Raw genomic sequence first — 14,946 nt, 5'->3', positions numbered from 1 at the left:
TCTTTTGGTGTGTGTGTGGTCCTGGGGATTGAACCCAGGGGAGCTCTGCTGCTGAGCTACAGCCCAACCCTATTTTATTCATTAATGTGTGTGTGTGTGTGTGTGTGTGTGTGTGTGTGTGTGTGTGTGTGTTGTACTGGGGATTGAACCCAGGAGACATTCTACCTCTGAGCTATTTTTTTTTTAATTTTGTTAAACTGCTGAGGCTGGCCTCAAACTACCTGCCTCAGCCTCCCAAGCAGTGGGATACACCTTACATGCTCCCCAAGCTATATTCTTCCCACAGTATTCCAGAGCCTTCCTAGCCATTTAGCATGACAGTGAGAACCCTGCTGGGGGCAGCCGTCCTCCCCACTGGCCTCCCCAACTCCTGCCCCCAGTCCTTCCTTGGCTGGCTCCTCCCTGAAGCTCCCCGGCCCCAGATCCCTTGACCTTGTACATCCTCTTGAAGATCACTCTCCTCTAAGACATCCGTGATTTGCCCCCCCTCCCCCGAGCCTTTGATGTCTTGACAGGTGCGAGAGCGTCCTCTTTGGCCACCAGTCCAGAATTCCCGCCATGGCGTCTCTGCTGAGTTGGCGGGCGATCCCCAGCTCTGCTGAACAGCTGGGGCGGTTGCTGCGGGTGTGCTGCTGGCTCAGTGGAGACCAGGCAGAACATGTTAGTTGAGCCAAAGAGATCGATGCTACATATCTGCAGCGAGCGGTAGACGGCACACGCGCGGGCCTGCATGTGCAGCAGTGCTGCGGCGGGTGTCGAGCGCCCGGCTGCTGCTGGCGCCCCACTTTGCAAGTCTCTGCCTCCGGTGCGTCTCTGCCTGAGACTCGAGAGACGGTCCTCGCAGGCCAGCCCTCCTGGCTCTGCTTTCATGGTGCTTTTCTGGGTTTATTACCAGTGGTACCATTTCCTCTGCTAATAGAAGCCAGAGTGGTTTAAGAATTTCCTAGTACATCAGACCCAAAAAAGATGATGGGGTTGCCAAATTACGTCCTGTGTCGGGCAGTTCTGACGCCCAGGGCTCAGGGCTGTATCTTGACTACGGAGGCCAGCAGGGAGTCAGTCAGTACTAATAGCACCCACGGAGCTGGGTGTAATTGTTATGCCCATAACCCCAGTACTTGGGGGGCTGAGATGAGGACCCCAGGCCTGAGGCCAGCCTCAGCCACTTAGCAAGGCCCTGTTTCAAAATAAATAATAAAATAGGGCTGGGGGTAGCTCAAGGTGTGACGCCCCTGGCTCAATCCCCACAATGCCACTGCTCTGGAGATTCTTCTAGACTCACAACGTGAGGGCCTGCGAGATGGGGCCGATTGATTCTGTTCCTAAATCGGGATCCTGGTTCTGCCCCTCGTGGGCAGTGACCAGAGTTGGTCTAAAACCTTCCCCTGAAGCCAGGGCTCATGCCACCTCCACCTCACCAACAGGGGGCGCTCAGTCGCCGCTTTCCCCGCGGGCCTGGGATCCTCCGGGGCACTGGGTCAGCCTGCGCCCACATCTGGAATCTTCTGTGATACTCCTAAACAGAGTGTGCTTGTACAGGGCGATGACAGCCTCACCTCGTTAGTTTCTTCTTCCATAGCATTTATAACATTTACCTTGTAACGTCCACAGCCCTCTCCCGCTACGTAAGGATTTCAGTCTTTAGAAAGGGAAGGGGCCGCTTCCCATTCCCGCCCGCACACAGTAGCAGAGACTGAGAGGTGCCCAGTTGACCACAGGCAGCCCCTTCCTTGCCCTGGTCTGTTCTTCCCGTGGACCTCATGGGAGGGGTGTCTGCCGTCACTAACCCCCCATCCCCGTCCGTTCTTCTGATTTTCTGGGTGATCGTCTGGTCATGCCACCCTCAGGAGCAATGTCCCCCTAGAGGGCTGGCCCTGGCCCCAGCCCACTGGCCCCGTGCTGATCCTGTGAACCTTACCAAGAGCGCTGTGCGTAACCCCTCCGTTGCAGTACAGCCCTGAAGGCGCTTTTCTTAGCCTTGTATCCTGGAGGAGGAAGGCAAAGCACAGGTGAACCTGAGGCCGAGGGTAGAGCCAGCCCCGGGCTGTGCTCCTGCGTCCCAGCCGGGGTGATGTTTAACCCGGACCCGCAGGCCTGGCACTCACGTGACGGCCACTGCAGCTGTGTGCTCAGAAAGGCGCGTCCTCTCCGCCTGGAAACACAGAGCTGCTTGCTTCTGAGCTGACCTGTAGGTTTTGTCTCGACTTGATTTCTGTAACTTCCGTCTGTGGTTTTTCTTCCTCTCCCCCAGCCTACTCTATTTAATTGCCTGCTTGCTCGCTTAGTTATTTACCTACGCAGCACTGGGGATGGAACTCAGCCCCTTGTACTGCTGGGCAAGCTCTCTGCCACTGAGTTCACCCCCATCTCTCCAAACATGTTCTTAAAGATTTTATTGCTTCCTCAGAATTACCTGCCCCGTCCCATCCCATTAACTGCCTGTATAGCCTGTGATTCCAGAGCTCCTGTCCCAGGTTACCAGCCATGGTGGCAGGGTGATGCTCGCTGCCGCCCCCTTCAGGTTGGCAGTATAGCCAGGTACATGCTCGGGCGAAAATAGCCATTTTATACACTTTTATTTTATTTGCAGTACTTGGAATTGAACCCAGGGGCATTCTACCTTCAAGCTACATCCTTAGCCCTATTTTCTATTTTTATTTTTGAAACAGAGTCTCCCTAAGTTGCAGAGAACCTCACCAAGTAGCTGAGGCTGGCTGTGAACCTGTGATCCCTCAGTCTCAGCCTCCCAAGCACTGGGATTAACAAGCGTGTGTCACCATGCCCGGCTTACATTTATTTAAAATGTACAGAGCGCCTGCTCCATCCTGGTTCCCGTGATGGGTGTCAGGGACTCTGTGGTGGGCGGGTGGCACCGAGAAGAGACCGGCACAGCCTGCCGATGCTCTGGTCGGCATCTTGTGAAAGGCTACGGACATTGTCCTGGGAACTTACCATAAGCGGACCTAGTCCAGGCTGGAGTCGGCCTGCCTCTGTCCAGGAAATGGCTTTAACAGGTTTAAAAGCTCTCTGTCTTCAGAGAGACAGGAAGATTTTGCATCAATGGGATGCAAACTGTTTTTCTTTTTAAATATGATCCACATCTCAAAGATTCGTGGCCAGCGTCAGCTACATAGTGAGGCCTTCCACAGCTTAGTGAGACCCTGTGTGAACATAAGACAAAAAAAAAAAAAAAATAGGGCTGCGGTGTAGCTTCGAGGTAGAATGCCCCTGGGCTCCATCCCCAGAGCCGCAAGGAAATACCATTGACAGCAAGAAATGTGTTCTCTATTGCAAATCATTGCACACAGGGCACGGACAGATTACTAAACCATCTCACAAAGCTGGGCTTGCTTCTTTGGGTCAGTGTGTGTGTGTGTGTGTGTGTGTGTGTGTGTGTGTGTGTGTTTATTTCTGTGTGCGCACGCACATACTGCAGATTGAACTCTGGCATTCTATCTCCAAGGTATACCCCTAAACCTTTTAATTAATTTTTTATCTTTTTTTTTTTTCTTTTAGTGGTACTGTGGGTGGAACCCAGAGGCTTCTTTCCTCCGGGCTATACTTCCAGACCTATTTTATATTTTATTTGGAAACAGGGTCTCACTAAGTTGCTGAGAGCCTCACTAAGTAGCTGAGGCTGGCTTCAAACCTGTGCGATCCTCCTGTCTCAGCCTCCCAAGCGCGGGGATTACAAGCGTGCACCACCATGGCCGGCTCTTTTTTTTTTTTTTTAATCTTGAAACAGGATCTAAGTTTCTGAAGCTGTCCTAGATCCTGCAATGCTCCTGTCTCCGTTCCTGGGTTCAATCCCCAGTACCAAAAAAGAAATAAAAGTAAATAAAATGGCGGGGGGTATAATCTTGGAGGTAGACCACCCCGGGGTTCAATCTCCTAGTATGAAAAGTAAATAAATATGAACTTAAATAAAAAATAGTTGGCAAATCCCACCAAGTGAGCTTTTTGATCTTTGGTGGGTTCCAGCAGTTTGTGAAACACAGTTGCAGTGGTGGAAACTGCCTAGGTTTGCAAGAGTGACCTTGGAAGAGGTAGGCTGGCTTCTTTTAAATGACCCAGGACCTTATCCTAAGGACCAAGGTAGCCACTCAAGCATATCTTGAAAAAAAAGAACAATTTTAAGGAAATTCCAGTATTCCTCTCTCTCTCCACCATGAAGGGTATACCAGGGGTCTGGCTGAGTGAGCCTGGGAGCTCTTAGTAGGGGCCACTGGCCAGACGCCCTGGGGGCCTAGAGTGGAATCCAGGGGGGACCGTGTCCTTGGGCCTCGTGGACGGGGCAGGAGCAGCCCCTCGCTGCCTGGGCAACACTGCAGGCGACCTGGCGGCCTGCCATGTGTATGTGAGAGACCCCGAGGGTACAGAGATGCAAGGTGATGCTGGGGAGCGCGGCTCCTTGGTGCGGCGCTGTCTGGGAGCTGTGTCCCAGGAAGGAGCAGCAGGCAAAGGCCATGGACCCTGTCCAGGCTGGGGGACAGCATGAGGCAGGCGGGCAGCTGTGGTGCCTGAGGAGAGGCTGCCGCAGAGAGCAGACCCGGGCGCATGGTCACAGGGCCACCCTGGGGGGCATTATTATTGCGGATGATGTGGTCCAGGGTGTTCCTGGCCTGTCGTGTGGTAGAAGCTGGTCGGCTGGGACGGCTGAGCTGCATCTCGGGCCTGCCCAGCACCGTGTGACATCTGCCCGTCGTCTCTGCGCATGTGTTTGCCCCGAGTTGAGAATGTGGCATACCAGCTATTTAAGAAGCAAGCTTGCTTTCCTTCCCGGTACTCCGTACACACAGACCCAAAGCCCGGGCCAAATTTCCACAGTTGTTGAGTCATAGAAATGACGTTTTCAGAGACAGAGGAACCCCAAGGCAGATTCTGCCACAAAGAATTGAAGAATTGAGGACACAAGGAACTCAGTTTTTAAGTAAACCGGTACCACCGTACAAGCTGGCAGCACAGTAAGCAACCTGCTTGGCGGCCACGCTCGGCCCCCCAGAGCCCAGAGTCCCCCTTCCTGCTTTCCTTTCGCCTTCGGTGTTGTGGCAATGGCCAGTGTGTGACCTTCGGAGAGGAAGGTCCAGGTTAAGTCTCCTGGTGGCTTAGACTATAAATGAGCCGCCTGGTTCCCAGCGCCCCTCATGTTTACACACCAGCAAGGGACTGAGGTCAGATAACTAACTTGTTTTGTCAAAGTGCCAGTTAAAATGACCTTTTTTTGAAAACACTGTGATATTGAACCACTGTAGCGTATGCTTGGGAGCCCTGGGGCTGGGAGTGCAGCTCGGAGGCAGCGCCCTTGCCGGGTGCTTAGCACCCTTGAGCCCCAGCCCAAGTGGAAGCCCGGAGGCCCTGTTCTGGACACACATTTTAGACCGTGCTTTCTCAGGGCGGGTTTTCTTAAGACCCACAAATGATTCTATTCCTTTGGCTTCAGTAAACAACCGTAATCAACTGTGTCTGCAAAGTCTCCATTCCCCAGATCACAGTGTTTATCTTTTTCTACCCAGGGGAACATAAAGTTCTTAATGTAGTCAAACGATCAGTGTTTTAGATACTGCTGGAATTGGCATCCATAACTTGCTCATGAGTTTAGCTGTTGGTCCTTTATAGGACTTCCTACCTTTTTCTTTTCCTTTTTGCTATTGGGTATTGAACCCAGGGGTATTTTACCTGTGAGTTATACTCCCAGTCCTTTTTTACTTTGAAACAAGGTCTCAATGAGCTGCTGAGGCTGGCACCCTCCTATCTCAGCCTCCTCAGCAATGTTGTAACAGGTGTGCTCTGTCTACCACGCCTGGCTTTTGTTGGCTCTAAAGGGTTCCATGGCAATCCCTGCCTACCTGAATTTAACAGAAGGAAACTTTGTTATTTGCCATATGCATTTTTAATTTCAGGGACCCTTCTAAATATTATGTGCTTCATTATTATCGGATTAAAACCTTTATCTAGATTTCTTTCTGGAAATGTATTTTCCAGGAAAATATAGAATTATACGTATTTCATCTGGCAACACAACTTTGTTATCAATTGTTAGAAGTAAATACTATGAGCTAGGTGTTACTGTTAAAAAGGTAGAAAGTGTAACTTGTTATCTTGTTTGGTAATAAGTATCATTCTAATCTCCAAGTGAGTTACTACTGAGACTTTAGATCTTCCTCTGGGGCTTTAGGAACAAATAGAAAACATTTAAATAATGCCTTTCCTATGAAGGCTCTTTTGAAAAGGTTCTATATCTACTGTGATCTTATCCATCCAGACGTTTCTGGTTGTAGTCTCAGTTCTCCGCCTCCACTATTTGAGCAGGCCCCTGTTGGTTTATAGAAAGACAAGGCTCCTTTGAACATCACTTTTCTTATGAGTTCTCTAACTTGCGAAATAGAATTTTCCTGTCACTTCTTTTGGCACGGTTAGCGAGGAAAATGGCCTTTTCTTTTAGAAGTGCACTATCCCTGGGCACCCATGTGGCTGATAGGCGGCCACCACACTAGAGAGCGTGCTCTTACTAACAGCTCAGGTGACCGGCGCCTCACTCCGGCTGGAGAATGAGCCACGGAACAGTGCAGAGGTTCCGCAGATCCCAGCCGACTCCTGGAGTGTGGGTTCCCCGTGAAGAATTGTGGGGACAGCAGCGGCTGCTGGTAGCTGGCTCCTCGGGGGTTTTCTTTCAGCCATTTCAATTCTGTTCATACACCTGGGAAGCCTGTCTCCTCCCTGCCCTCCAACTGCTGACATGGATTGGCTTCCAGGGCAGCGTCTGAGCAAACAGTCGCCAAGAGCCAAGGGCCTGGGATGTCGAGGTTAAAGAACTCTGGAATCCAGATGTGATATCTCATTTCTGAAATCCCAGTACTCAGGAGGTTCAGACAGGAGGATCACAGGTTTGAGGTCAGCATCAGCAACTTAGATCCTGTTTCAAATACATAAAAAGGGCTGAGGTGTGGCCAGGAGGTAAAATGACATTGGGTTCAATCCAGTTCCCTCCACAGAAGAAGGCCAGAGACACAGCCCAAGGCGGTATGGGACGGGCCTGAGTGTTGGCAATATCGCCACCGCCGCCTTCGGACCCATCCCTAATGTTTCTTTTGTTATTTTTAAAAGCCTAGTGAAGTACACCTAGTGCATCTAACCACCTTAACCATTCAGACATGTCCAGTTCAGTCGCACTAAGTACACTGATGCTCTCAGGCACGGCTCCGTCCCTTCCCGGATCTCATCTTGCAGAACTGACCCACTCCCCAGTTCCCTCTCCCCAGCCCCAGCGAGCACTGCTTGGCTTCCCGTCTCTACGAATTGATGCTAGGTGCCTCAGAGTGTTTATCTGCTTGTCACTGGGTCCATCCACAGTTAACTAGTACATCAGAGTTCCCTACTTTTTAAGGCTGAATACTACTCCAGGCTATGGGTAGAGCACGTTTTGTCTATCACTCCGTCCATACCTGCGTGTGTGCTGTAACGAGTGTGGATGCACGCGGTGCCCATGGCAGCCTGCGCTACCATTCTGCCCTCTTGGCGGGAGGAGGAGGAGGAGGGAGGCACCCCCGTCAGTCTCCTTCTCGGGGTCTTTTCTGAGTTCTCTGAACCAGAAACTAAAAATAACAAGGACTCATCAGTCAGTTCACATTTACCGAGCGCCGAGAGGTGTCCACAAGCAGCGGTGTGTGATTCATTGAATCCTCGTGACACGTGAGGATGGTTGCATTTGACCAAAGGGGAAATCGAGGCAGAAAGAGGGCGGGCATTTCACCAGCATGGCAGGTAGCGAGAAGCTGGGCTGTGAACCTTCCGCGCTGGCACCCTATCTGCTCTCTTCAGTCTCTCCCATTTCCCAGGGAGGCTGGTAGTGAAGTTGTTTTTTTTTTTTTTTTTTTTTTTTTTAAATCTCCGCTGGGTCCATTACCTCATCCACCGAACCCAGCTTCTACCTGCAAGGGGGAGTCCAGAGAGCATGTCAAGTAGCAGCTGGCAGTGCCTGCCCCTGGGTCTGCCTTCACAGCCCTCGGTGCGGGAGGCTCAGCGGCTCAGGGCCCTGGACAGACCCACCCTGAGGGCCAGAGCCAGCAACTGCGGACAGGTCATTTTTTCATTTAACTCAAAGACAGGGAGCTGGCCATGTATGTCTGCAAGCATTAGATCTGCCACTTAAACACGTATTATCTTCCAAGCTTAGGGACGGTAGCGTGGCTACCTGCAGGTGAAGGAAGGCTGGGCAGAAACAATGTCCACTAGAACCGGGTGATGATGTCTGCTGGCTGTGGTTTAAAGCATGTCGCTTTTAGGTTTATTACGAGGAGTGCTAATGGTCACGGATCACGTGAGCCACATTTTTCTGCCTTTGGAGAGCGAGCAGGGAATGATGGTCCTTGATGGTCTTTGGTGCAGTGATGAACATGTCTCCTGATGCTCCTGATGGATTCCGTTCTTTTTTTTGGTGGGGGGCAGTACTGGGGATGGAACCCGGGACATTCTACCTCTGAGCTACATCCCCAGCCCTATTTTTTCATTCATTATTTTGAAACAGGGTCTCACTAAGTATCTGAGGCTGGCTGAGAACCTGGGATCCTCCTGTCTCAGCCTCCGAAGTACTAGGATTGCAAGCATGCACCACCATGCCGGACTTCCTGATAGGTTCTTGGTCTAGCATGCTAGACCGTATTCTATGTTTTGATGTTGCAATATCCTAGATCTTGTCTTCTGGGACTTAGATGGCCATCTCCAGCCATCTCAGTAGAAGGAGACTTCCGCCGAGCATGGTGGCGCACGCTTGTAATCCCAGCGCTTGGGAGGCTGAGACAGGAGGATCGCATAGGTTTGCGGCCAGCCTCAGCTACTGAGCAAGGCTCTCAGCAACTTAGTGAGACCCTGTTTCCTAAAAGAGTATAAAGTAGGTCTGGGAGTGTAGCCCAGGGGTAGAAAGCCCCCGAGTTCCACCCTCCAGAATCCCCCCTACACACACACGAAGATACTTCCTTATCTGCGTCTAAGAAACAGTCTTGAAAATGTGCCTCTCTTGTGTGTGAAGCCCAACACACCTGCCGCCTTCCTCCGATCCACTTCTGCTTTATTAATAATGGGGCTACTGTCTTGAAATTGTTGTTTTTCTTAGACCTGAGCCAGGTAGTTCTCGATTTCCTGGGTGTTCCTCCAAGAAGGCCAGTGTCTGGGGATGCTTTGGTCGTCTCAAGTAGGGTCGTGCGACGGTGCCCTAGCAGAAGCTGTGCGAACATCCTTCCATGCATAGAGCCTGCCCGACGGGTGCCCCAGCCCAGCGTCGACTCAGCTGAGGTTTACAGTCCATGACACAGCTGATGTCGCCCGGACGCTTTAGTATTTCTATGTCTGAGTATTATCAAGCATACCATGCATTTGGGCGAATGTTTGTGGGTCATCATTTGATTTTTGGTTTCAAGTATTCAATGTTCTTGTTTTGTTTTGTTGGTGGTAATATTGGGGATGGAACCCAGGAGACTTCTACCTCTGGGATACACCCCCAGACCTATTTTATTTTTTATTTGGTCACAGGTTCTCGCTAAGTTGCTGAGGCTGGCTTTGAACCTGCAATTCTCCTGTCTCAGCCTCCCAAGTGCTGGGATTAAAAGTGTGTGTGTGCCACCACGCCCTGTTTCTTATTGGTTTTACAAATGTCTTATGTAGTGAACTTTTAAAGCATGCATTTTCTTGATTTATTTTGATACTGGGGATTGAAACCAGGGACATTCTACCTCCAAGCTACACTCCTGGTCTTTTTTTGTTTGTTTTGTTTTGAAACAGGTTCTTGCTATGTTGCTGAGGCTGGCCTTGAACCTGTGACCCTCATGTCACAGCCTCCCAAGTCCTGGGATTATAGGAATGTGTGGCCACATCTGGCTCCTAAAGTATGTTTTTAAACATTTTAAAGTAGTGTGATAAACATTTTTTTCCCCACTTCATGAGCTCTTGCTATGAAAGTCAACAGGAGGATTCTTGCCACCCCAAGGGGTCGAGGTCTCTCATGGCCTTAAAAGCGCAGCCCACCCCCCATCCCCCAGCCTGGGCCCTGCCCCTGGCGCAGCCCATACCAGCTACCCCGCTCCCTCTGGCCTCTCCTGACCTTGAATTTTAAGAACTAACTGGGAAAGCGTGAATGGAAGCCTTTGGAAGTGCAAGGCGCTGTTTATCTATCAGTTGATGTAATTTGATGTTCGTCTTTTCTTTCTCCTGGGCTTTCGTTCTTTAGCTTATTATTTCTGAATTATTTCCTATGTAGCTATCACAGATCTCTTCACTAAATGATGGGCCTTTCCTTGGGGCTGTTGTCAATAAAGTTACACTCTTGAATACACTGTGCTTATACACACTGGCTAAGACCAGACAGTTTCTGAGGGTAACCAAGGAAAGCCACACCACTGATGCCCCGTAAAAGCGGCTGTCCTGGAGACACAGGGCATTTAGACAGATGTTCGGTGGCACTGTCCCCAGCTCCAGAGCGATGTCTGGAGTAACAGGATGTTCTCCCACGGAGAAGCTATCTTTGGCTTGTGACCACTGGTCCGGACTCCGGGACCACACGGCAGGCTGGGAGTCAGTCGGGATGATAGGAATTCCAGGCCAGCTCACAAATCAACAAGTTGTGTGTTTGAACGCCCGTTGAACTGTGCAGGCAAATAAAGAAGAATGTGGTAGCTTGACGTTTGTGGAGTCTCAGGTTCCCTTTCACAGGAGGGCCCTGTGGGTTGAGGACAGACAATCAACACATACCCTTGTTCTCCTCCGCCCCCATCTCTGCGTCCCGGAGCCAGGCCAGGATTCCAGGGTCATAGTTCACAGCTGGGTTCCTAACCAGGGTCCAGTCACACATTCTGTTACTGTGCGTCGTAGGAGAGCGCAGCACCGTGCACCACAGGCAGGAGTTGGGCTGGGACAGTGCGGTGGCCATACCATGATTCTCTATTCATGATCAGCTCTCTGGGCCTGAGCAGGTGGAGGTGCCGTCCGGTTTTATTCTTTATGCGGGCGGTGTGATTTGGCTCCGCTTGGGGACCCCGAGGTCACTGGGGGGCTCTGCGTGATCTTCTGGGTTCTAAGATCGAGGTGGGTCCTTGTTCTTGGCAGTTTTCCACAGAGCTGCTTCATTGGGCCTGGGAAAAGCACCTCTGCCCCTTAAAGTAGAACTTAAATATGCAAATCAAAGTAAGATAACACAGGAAAAATCTACCCCTCTTAATTTACTCTGTAGAGAGCTTTCTTTAAGAAATGTGAATCAACAGAAATTGTTTTCTATGATCGACAGAAAAAAATTGCTGATGCCACCTTCTCTTCGTAGATAATGAGATCTTTGGGGACGTTTTCACCTTTCAGAGTTTCCAGGAGCTACACAAAATGTCTGAGACCTTTTTTTTCTTTCTTGAAACTTCTGTGACCATGTTATTGTTCTTGGTGACTTTCATCTGCTCCATAAACACAGAGTCAGAAAGCATTTGAGCGTATGTTAGTGACTGCCATGAGCCTATCTCTTTGTATCAGTAGTGCATTGACTCGCAGAGCATATTTAATTGAGGCTGGATATTTCTAACAACAACAAAGCCACCCTTGCGTTGTGGGTGCTTTTGGGGCGCATCATCAGTACTTCCAACCTGGATGCCAATTTGGGAATCGAATCCACAGACAGTAACGGGAGTCCGGAGGCCGATTGTTATGACGTCTCAGCCTTTGTCCTAGAGAACAAGGTGTGCAGTAAAATGTCTTCTCCCCCTTCCTTTTTCTCCTTGGAGTGCCATTTTAAATGGCTGTTTTTGTGACTTGGGTCTCATTAGCATTTCTTGTGGGGACTGCCTTAGGGGCAGGACCACTTACTAAATTGTTCCTAGTCTTTCAGAAAAGGAAAACCATGGGAACCAGATGTAGGGTATGATTATTTGCCTCTGACCTGGCAAAGTGTTGGGCTTAACAAAAGGAGCTTAATAGAAATGCTCAAATTGACCCTTCTCATCACAGGGGCTGCCTGGAGCTCAATCAGTCTCTCATTATTACGAGAGTTATTCCAGGGAAGGCAGCAGCCAGGGCATTTTCCATAACCACTCCTTGAGCCAAATGTAATTTGCAATTTGTAGTATTGTATTATGAAACAATAATGCATTAAATGAACTGAGCAGGAATTAAGAATTTGATGGTAAAGAAAAGGCCCAGAGAAGAGCTGTGTGAAGGGCGCTCTCAAAAGCTCTCCAGTACACGCGTGCGCTCCTTGCTGAATTAGGCATTTTTGAAAAATCAGAATTGTGTGTTGCTTTTGCTCTACGTACACGTACTTGTGTGTGTGTGTGTGTGTGTGTGTGTGTGTGTGTGTGTGTGTGTAAGATACAATAAAGTCAGTGCGGTTCTGGAGAAAACAGAATGGAATTTGCACACCATTTGCATCTGGATGTTGGGGTTGTGGGTGAGTGTAGTGTGATTACCTGTGTAGGTATGACTTGGAAAAAAATATCAGGTGTAACAAGCCTTATAAAACCTGGTTTGGAGCAGCAATTAGCAGTTGACCTCTTTTTACAAAGGAGGGTTTATTTGCCCCGGAAACATGTGTGTGGTGGTCTGTGAGCTGGGAGGCGGGGAGGGCCTCCGCATCCTAATTCAGACGTGCGCAATCCTCTCGTCTACCAGAGTGACCAAGTGCAGGCTCCAAGCATCGCCCCACTACTTACGTATCTATCTTACATGTGGGAGAATTGCTGTGTTTGTTCCCTTCGTCCCAGTAGTTATGGTGACTCCCACAGAGCTTTGTTTATTCTCGTTGTTTCTTACATTTTAGGTCTTTGGAATTTGGAGCAGTTCTTATCAAGTCATGGTCGGGCGTGTGCGGGACTCCCTGTACCCTTTCCATGTTCAATTTCTCAATTATTGTTTTAATATTTCCTCGTTCCATAAACCTTCTAAGATTTCTGAAGTGTCAGTTTACGAGGCGTATCAGGACATCCTTGATTGCAGAGCAGAGGCTGTGGGGGCTCACAGGGCATTGAATGAGACTCCTGAAAGGGATATGTTCTCCACTGAGCGCACAGAGCTCAGTCTAGGCTCTGGTAGCTTGGTTAAATATAAGCTGTTTTTTCTTTAAAAAAAAAAAAAAAAAGAGTCCGTTCTCTTTCCCTGAATGCCAAGCAACACAAATTTACTTTATTAACTGTAATCAGAGTCACACTGATGAAAACTATACAATCAAATAATGATTCTCCAGTCTGTGAATTTCCTTTTTAAGAGAATCCCCGCTAAACACCAACCGAAAAGCGCGCCCCAGCCCAGCGAGCACCGTCGGGTAGACGTGCCGCCTCTGTCTCGGGCTCCTGCTCATCATTGTTGATTGCTGAGATTTTTTCCCCCTGCTTTTCATAATCAGGGAACAGCCCTCTTCCCTCATTCACCCAGCATTGCCACATTCGAGTACTGAGCAAATCAGGACGGTTTCATAGTCGCGATTGCTTAAAATGGCACTAACACACGGAAGAGCCTTGGCGAGAAGAATGTGTTAGGTGTGACTTAGCTTTTTCCTTTTCTTGTTGGCAAAATGGAGGCAGAGGTACAAGAAGTTGGGCCGAGGCCCTGAGCACATCATTCCAGAAGATAAATGCGCACAGAAGGTGCCTTGCTGATTTACCCCTGAATGGGTTTGGACAGTTTCTGCCATTGCCTGGCACGTTTGCGCACAGCAGACACGAGTCCGGCACTTGGAGTGTGACTGCACTGAGAAATGTTGGCCGTGCCCGGAGACCCGATGTGTGGGCCATGGCCACGACCCTTTTTAATGGACAGAGCAGTGTGTGACCCTACCCCAGATGTCTGCTTTGCACACAATTCTACTCAGGGGCAACATCCCCTGGACCCCAAACCTCCAGACTCTGCAGGATTTATCCCATTTACCCAGAGATTTTACCATCCACCTGCACCGAGTGTCAAAGCATGAGCCGCTGCCTCTGGTTCCCAGAGCGTGAGAGGCTCCGGGTGGGTGAGAAGAACCCCGGCTCTGCGTCCATTTCTGTCGGCCATTCCCTCTCTGATGCTCCTACGCACAGCCCATGGCTTCCCCTTAGCAGGAGGCCGGCGTCCCCCTGGAGTGCGGGCTCTGGGCTGAGTGAGATAAGGCACACACCAACTCGGCTGCATGCCTTCAGCAATCGTGAGCGTTCACTGGACGCCCCGTTGTCTTTCTCAGAGAGGAACAGCACAGGGAGCATCTCAGCGCCTGGGATTCTGTTCCTCTTGGGGATGTTCACGTTCTGACCCACAGGCATCCCAGACGTCACAGGTCTCGTCCCGTCCTCCGCCTTCCTGCCACGGCACCCAGGCGATGTGGCCCCTTTCGTCCTGCGCCCCGCGGCGCCGGCCCGTCCAGCTGAACTTAGCACCCTCTTCCCCGCCCTGCTCCCAGGGCAGCTCCAGGCTGAGCAGCACACTGCTGCTGACGGCAGCCACGGGATCGCCCGCATATATGCTGCTCTTGTTTTTTTTACTCTAGGATGGGCGACATCGTTTTTCATTCCTAGGCTTTATTTCATTTCATCAGGAAAAGGAGAGCTGAGGGACCCATTCCTGCCCCAATTAGACAGTAATATGCTGTGATTTTACAGTACGCCCTAACGAGATCGCATAACTTATTCACCAAAGCAAGTATTGAGGGAAATGTCCAGACGTTAACCTCTACGCGTTTTATCTTTGCGTTTGCTTTTCCATACGTTCATCTCAAATCTATAGACTTGAAAAAGGAAACGGTTCTGTAACTATTTGATAATAAAGTTACAAATAATACAGTGGTAACTCTGCTGATTAGGAAAAGCAGCACAGGAAACTAATTAATATTTTGCTACCAAACATAATGAGGATAAAAAGCATTTTTAATTCTGAGTAAGGATTCTACTCCTTTTTTTTTTTTCTTTTAATCATGTAAACAGAAGATAAAAAGCTGCGTGTTGATAGGGAATT

The 14,946-nt window shown here is 49.8% G+C and overlaps 1 protein-coding gene across 12 annotated transcripts in view; it reads left to right on the top strand.

Annotated features, from left to right (window-relative positions):
- PARD3 (par-3 family cell polarity regulator) overlaps positions 1-14,946 on the top strand; it is a gene marked incomplete at both ends in the record, with an annotated part of 556,932 nt that overhangs the window by 381,390 nt on the left and 160,596 nt on the right. The window lies entirely within an intron of this gene.

Source organism: Muscardinus avellanarius (assembly GCF_963383645.1).
Source record: "Muscardinus avellanarius genome assembly, chromosome: 20".
NCBI classification, from domain to species: Eukaryota; Metazoa; Chordata; class Mammalia; order Rodentia; family Gliridae; genus Muscardinus; species Muscardinus avellanarius.
The sequence above is the reverse complement of the archived record's forward strand: the minus strand, read 5'-3'. Positions and strand labels throughout refer to the sequence as shown.